The following is a 7,453-nucleotide window of genomic DNA, read 5'->3' on the forward strand; positions in this document are numbered from 1 at the left end:
ATTTTGAGACAGGGTCTTGCTGTGTAGTTCAGGGTGGCCTTGAACTCACAGTGATCCTCCTGCCTCAGCCTCCCAAGTGCTGGGATTACAGGTTTGTGCCACCACACCTGGCTCCTAGTATATTATTATAAAGGAAAAATAATTTTAGTTCTTGTAGGCAGTCAGATATTCCTGGTTCTAAGTTCTAACTGAAATGTGTCAGCTTGCTGGTGTATAGAAAAGTGGTTCTCAGCTTTCCTTCTACCACTGTTCATATGTTTGACAAGCTCCCACCATGAAGATCTCTGGTAACAGATAAGCCGTTGCTGGCAAGCTGTGCCATCACTCTTGTCCCTCTGATTCATAGTGGCCCCATGGGGAATGCCCTGAAGAGTGTTCTTTCTAGCACTCCATTCTACAGGACCCAACCTCCTAGTCCTAGGGGGTGGGATTCAGGGGGTCTGCAATGTCAAGAAACCCCTTGGTGACTTGTGTGTGTTGCTGCGTGGAGAAGCACTGCTTTGGAAGAGGACCTTTAACTAATCCTTTTCTGAGCTTGTGTCTGCATAGGAGCAGGTGGCATGAGACTGCCGATGTTCTCTACCAGCTACAGGGAGACAGCAGGGAGTCGAGAAGGGTGTGTGCAGGTAATGGATCTACATCTAAGGAGTGAAGGGTAGTTAGCTAGAAGGGGCAGAATCACCTAATTCTGCATTATATTATTTTATTATTTTTGCAATACTAGGGATCAAATCCAGGAGTGTTCTATCACTGAGAGTTCTTTTTAAAAATTAGTAATTTATTTTGTATGAAAATTTGAAATCTTCACCTTACATTTTTTTAAAGAGAAAAAAAAAGTTTCAAAACATTAGTGGGAGAGTTACAATAATTAATATATCGTGTATTGTTATCTTTATAGTAGTTCTTCAGTGTACAAGATATAGACGTGATATCTTGTCCAAACAATACTAGCACAAACCTTTCTTTTCAATGAACTAAGAGAAACTAGCTGTGTGACTATCTTAACTACTGTGCATTAATATATTTTTTCTTTTTCCCTTTCTTCCTTTCCCCTTTCCCCCAGCACAGTTTGTCTTTTCTTTTGAACAGTTTCTTCCAAATTTACAATACCTAGTGTACACTTTGGATCTAATTTACTGGTTCAGTTTCTCACACTAGGGAGACAATACGATGTTTACACATGTGGGTCTGATTTATTTCACTTAGGAATATGGTCTGGGGGCTGGGGATTTAGCTCAGCAGCACAGCACCTGCCTGGCAAGCGAGAGGTTGTGAGTTCGATTCCTGGTACTGGAAAAAAAAACAAAAAGAAAGAAATTTTGGGGGCTGGAGATAGAGCTCAGCGGCATAAGTACCTACCTGGCAAGTGCAAGGTCATGAGTTCAATCCCTGGTACTGAAAAAAAAAAAAAAAAAAAAAAAAAAAATATATATATATATATATATAGTCTCAAACTTGAAATCCTCTTGCCTCAGCCTCTTGAGTAGCTTGGATTTGTATGCATTATTTTTAAGCTATAAAAGTATGTATGTACCTGAAAATATTCAAATGTATACATGTATGGTTAAAAAAAGGACACCCCCTATTTCCTTACACATACCCATCAGGACTGAACAGTTGTGGTTGGGGTGTACTCTTCCAAGTGTGTGCAAAAGTCTCCGGTCCCTTGAGGAGGCAGGGTGCTTTAGTGGCAAGAGTCCTGAGCTGCCAGACTGACTCGAGTTTGAATCCTGGCTCCTTTCCTCCCTACCCGCTTTGTGTCTTTTAGTGAATACTTCTTTGGCTCTTCCTGGCTGCCACCCAGTGCTCTAAGTGGTGCGAAGGTAATGTCTGTGTCCTCAGGGAACTTTAGGTCCATCCAAGGGGATGACAGATAATAGGAAATAAAGAAATGCACATGATTTGGAAAAATGAGCTCTGTTAAGCAAATAAAGTGACCACTGGGCTTGCTAGTTAGGCAGCTAGGGAAGCCTCTTGGGGGAACACAGGGATGAGCTTTGATTGATGACCAAGACTGGGGTGGAGGGAAGGTGGCAGGGAGAGGGACACAAGGCAGGGCCGAGTTCAGAAGGATGGAGGACCAAAGGGCCTTGGGGCGGAGCAGGGTGGAGAGAAATAGATGGGTAGAGGAGTGGGCACAGCATGACACGGGGCTTCACAGCAAGTGCCACAAAAGCTTTTGGGGACCTGTGTGGAGGAGTGACAGGGCCTCTATTTCAGCACGGTGGCTCTGGGTGCTGGCAGACAGTCTACAGCAGGAACAGTGGCAAGCCAGGGAGGTTGTGCCAAGTTTAAAGGTATTGAGGTGATGATGGTGATGTCACTGTCACTTTGGGCAAGGAGCTTAGCTGCTCGGTTCATTTCCCTAGGTGTAAAATGGGAATTGGAACTGCCTACCTCACTGGATTATTTGTATTTCTGCAGATTGAACCCAGGGCTAGCATGTGATAGGCAAGTGCTCTACCACTGAACTATATCCCCAGCAACCCCCCTTTTTTTAAAATTTTGCAATGGGATCTTGCTATATTGTCTAGGCTGGGCTCAAATTTGTGATCCTCTAGCCTCTAATTCCCAGAGCTCAGCTTGGATTTTTTTGTTTGTTTTTTTAGACAGGTCTTGCTATGTAGTTCAGGCTGGCCTTAAACTCACTGTGTAGCCCAGGTTGGCCTCAAACTTGTGGTCATCTTCCTGCCTCAGCCTCCTGAGTACTGGGATTACACGTGTGAACCACCATGCCTGGGGCACAGCTTGGATTCTTTTTTTTTTTTTTTTTGGTTTTTCTCCGGTACCGGGAACCGAACTCACGACCTTGCGCTTGCCAGGCAGGGGCTTTTGCCGCTGAGCTAAATCCCCAGCCCCCTTTTTTGTCTTTTTGAAACAGGGTCCCTCTTTGCAGTTCAGGCTGACCTTGTGCTCACTTTGTAGCCCAGGCTGACCTCAAACTCATGACAACCCTCCTGCCTCAGCCTCCCGAGTGCTGGGATTACAGGTGTGTGCCACCATGCCTGGCAACTTCAGTTTGGATTCCTGAAAGGAGTAAGGGGAACAGCAACTGCACTTAGAGCAGTGCTTGACACAGGGTAGGAAATAGTCATGATGATGATTATTGGCCTCTTGGTCTAATTTCCATTATTAGATAAACCTGAAAAATAAAACCTGGGAACATTTGCGAGTTTTAAATTTATCTTAAATTGTCACCCTTTAAAAGTAGGAAAGAAGAATAGAGAGAATCCTGTGCTCCTAATCTGGAAAGCTGGGATGTCGCGGGAGATAGAGTGAGCTGGTGAGGAGAGAGCCTGGATGGAGAAAGAGCCCGGTGGAGAGGCAGCTCAGAACCACGGTCCTGTAGGCAAAGGTCCTGTCAGGTGTCGAGATGGGATAGCGATGGCTTCGGTGGGGGGAGAGGTTGTGTCGGTCCGGATTGTACCCCTGTATGCCCAGGACCCACTCTTCCTTCCACCCTAGTGTTCCCCGCTTCCCCTGCGTCTGCCCGTGGTGCTGAACCCTTCCAGCCTGGGTACTTTCAACCTCTTCTGCTTCATCTCAGCCCTAGTGCTGCCAGGCCTATCCTTGCACAGGCTGTGCTCTTTGGAAATACAGTGCCGAGCCGTCTCTTCTCGAGGGCTGCTGGTGCCAGACCGCAGTCGAGGCGGGAACAAGGCACCAGCCGAGTCTCCATCCTCTGGGCCCAGAGCAAGATCAAGGCTGGTCCATCCCAAACGTCAGGCTGGGAATGCTCTGAGAGGCAGCTGGACGTTCAGATTTCCTTCTCTGTGGAAGGCAGGGGGCTGTCTGAATTCAGGGATCCTCCTGGGGCCCTGGCTTCGTCCCACTAAAATAGCTAACCTCTCTTCAGGGTGCGTTGAGAGACAACCTCTTCCATTCTGGTCCTTAACTCCCTTTCTTGCACACTCAAGGAGGCCCTGGGTCCAACACCACTCTTGGCTGTTCTGCTACTGAGAATAATAAAAATAAAAGTAGCCAGCATGTGCTGAGCACTTAGTCTGTGCAGGTGCTATGCAGGTGGCTTTTTTGCTCATCTTGTTTACCTTTGACGATAACTCTGGGATGGGCAGTAAACTCACTTTCCAGGGGAGGACCAGGTGAACCCGGAAATGTCTAACAGGCTTCAGGTGTTTTCTCCCTTCACTTCCTTCTGGGGTCTCCAATCTGGGCACCCCAAACCCCTTCTCAGTATCACATGCTTTTCCTACCAGCCCCTTCTCAGCTCACCAGCTGCTCAGCCTCCCTAACATGAAAAATATTTTCCTCTTCCCGATTCCCCCAACAGGAAGCCCGTGACTATTTCCATCCCAGGCAGATTTCAGCCTGGCCTTTGGGGCACCTGAGGAGCCCTGAAAGTCACCCCTACTCCCTGGCAGGCAGTCCCGGGCCCCACTGTTCCACTTCTCCCATTGCAGAGGTTCTGTCCTGGGTGGCTTTCTTTTCACTCGTCCCTGTCCCTGAGTGGGGCTCATCACAGGACACTCTGTCATATGAGGCCATGCCCATGACGCTGCCTTCTGGATCTGCACCCAGAAATCTCTACGGACTCCAGACCCATCCTCAGCATCCTTCTGGACTCTGGCCAGATGCACTGCTTCTCTCCACCCTCACCCCACTGCACATTTAGCAGCCACCAGGCCCACTGCATTCTTTTGCTAAAGTTCTGTCCACATGGCTCTCCTGTCTGGCTTGAACCTCATAGTTTCTCACTAGGACCAATGACAGCCTCCTAACTGCTCTCCTTGCCTCTGGGCCACGTACCTCTGATGCATCTCCCACACCAAGGACAGGCATTGTTCATCTCAGAGGTCTGACCTCACCACTTACCCACAGCTCTTCAGGGGCCCATAGTCTATAGTCAGAGTGCTTAGATTTCTTGCCTCATCAGTAAAATATTTTTGAGTGTGCTCCCCATGCATAGTCACCAATCCTTCAAGATGGCCCCCAATGGCTCTTACTTCCTGGGACTCACACCCTGTGGAGTTCTCTCCCACCACTAGTAAGGCTGACCCATGAGGCCAGTAGGATGGTACGGATTTGTTGGACTGTTGCTTCTGAGCTAGAGCATGAAATAAATTGTGCTCTTGGGTCACTTGCTGTGGGAGAGGCCCTGTGGAGAGGCCTAAGTAGGGAGGTCGCCTGCCAACAGCTGCCACTCACTTGTCTGTCATCTGAGCATGTCACCTGGGCAGTTGATCTTCTGGCCTCAGTTAATTACTTCAGTTTCATTGGTTGATATTGGTTTATTTAGGACTTTTATATTTTCTTGATTCATCTTTGATAATTCATATGTATCTAGGAATCTGTCCATTTCTTCTGTATTTTCCATCTTATTAGAATACAAGTTTTCAAAGTAGGTATAGATGATCTTATGGATTTCTGCAGGGTCCATTGTGATTTCACCCTTTTTATTCCTAATTGTGTGGATTTGAGTATTTCCTTTTTTTTTTGATATGGTTGGATAAGGGTTTATCTTTCAAAGAACCAACTCTTCAGTTCACTCATTCTGCCTATTGTTTTTTTAGTCTCCAATGCATTAATTTCTGCTCTGATCTTTATAATTTCTTCCCTCATATGAGCTTTTGGCTTAGCCTGCTCTTCTTTTGCTGGAATTTGAGGTTCACCAATAAATTGTTTATTTGTTCTTGCTCTATTTTCTTGATGTGGGTATTCACTGCTATAAATTTCTCTCTTAGCCCTGCTTTTATCGTGTCCCATAAGTTCTGGTATGTTGTATTGTCATTATCATTTATTGTAGAAATTGTCTAATTTCTTCTTTAATTTCATCTGTGACCCATTGATTGTTCAAGAGGGTGCTGTTTAGTTTCCATGTGTTTATGAAGTTCTTGTGGTTTCTTTGGCCACTGATTTCCAATTTCATTGCACTATGGTCTGATAATATGCATGAGATACTTTCAACTCCTTTGCATTTACTTAAGCATGTTCTGTGAGCTAGTATGTGGTCTATTTTGGAGAATGTCCTATGTGCAGCTGAGAAGAGCATGTATTCTGATGTTGTGGGGTGAAAGTCTGCAGACATCTACTAAGTCCATTTATTGAAAAGCTTGGTTCAGTTCTAATATTTCATTGTTGACTTTTGGTATAGCTGATTTTTTTTTTTTTTTGACAGTAGGGTATTGAGATCCCCTAATACAACTGCATTAGTGCTTATTTGATTTTTCATGTCCCTTAATATTTGTTTTATATAGTTGGGCACACTGGTATTTGTTACATATATATTTATAATTGCTGTGTCTTCCTCTTGGATTGTTCCCTTTAGAAGGATGTAGTGGCCTTCTGTATCTCTTTTAATCAGTCTTGGCTTGAAATTCACTTTGTCTGCAGATCAAATAGCTACCCCTGCTTTTTTTCTGGGTTCCTGTAACATGGAATATTGTTTTCCAGCCTTTGACTTTCAGTCTATGAATTTCTTTCTGAATTAAATGCATTTCTTGTATGCAGCATATTGTTGGATCTTGCTTTTTGATCCATTCTGCCAGTCTCTGTCTTTTGATTGGTGAATTGAGAGCATGAACATTGATAGTTATAGTTGATATGTATTGACTTATCCTTGTCATGTTATTTTCCTGCTGTTAGCTCCCCCCCCCCTCCATTTAATTGCTTGCCTTGCCTGGTGGATCCCTTCTGTTGGGGTTCATGGAGTTGTAGTCCTTGTTATCTCTTTCTAGAATGTCCTTCAAAACATTTTGGAGTGCTGGTTTGGTGGTCATAAATTTCTTCAGATGTTCTTTGTCATGGAAATATCTTATTTCTCCATCAGTTTTGAAAGATAGTTTTGCAGGGTACATCAATCTGGGTTGAAGGTTTTTTTCCTTTAGAACTTGAAATACTTCACTCCAAGCTCTCCTTAACTTGAAGGCTTGTGCTGAGAAGTCAGCTGTGATTCTGATGGCCTTTCTTTCCCCTAACAGCTTTTTTTTTTGGTCTTTTTGAGACAGGGTCTCACTACACAGTTCAAGCTGGTCTTGAGTTCACTTTGTAGCCAGGCTGGCCTCAAACTCTTGATGATCTTCCTGCCTCAGCCTCCTGAGTGCTGGGATTACAGGCCTGTGCCACCATGGCCAGCTTCCTAACAGCTTTTAAGATTCTATTCTTGTATTTAATTTCTGGAATCTTGATTATGATATGCCTGGCTGTCATTTTCTTTATCGTGGCTAATTGGAGTTCTATATGCTTCACTTATATGTATGTCCAATTCTTTTTCCCTACCAGGGAAGTTTTCTGCCATGACATTTATGAACAGTTTTCTAAATATCATTTGTGCTATCTCCTGCTTTATCATTGACTCCAATCAATCTTTATTCTTCTTTACCTTATCTAGCAGCTGCTGGATTGATTTCTCATGGTCCCTCGCTATTTTTAAGGAATCTTTCTTTTCATGATTGCTAACCACAAGCCTGTCATCTATATCTGAGGTCCTGTCCTC

Source organism: Chinchilla lanigera, unplaced genomic scaffold (genome assembly GCF_000276665.1).
Source record: "Chinchilla lanigera isolate Chin_1 unplaced genomic scaffold, ChiLan1.0 scaffold00066, whole genome shotgun sequence".
NCBI lineage: Eukaryota > Metazoa > Chordata > Mammalia > Rodentia > Chinchillidae > Chinchilla > Chinchilla lanigera.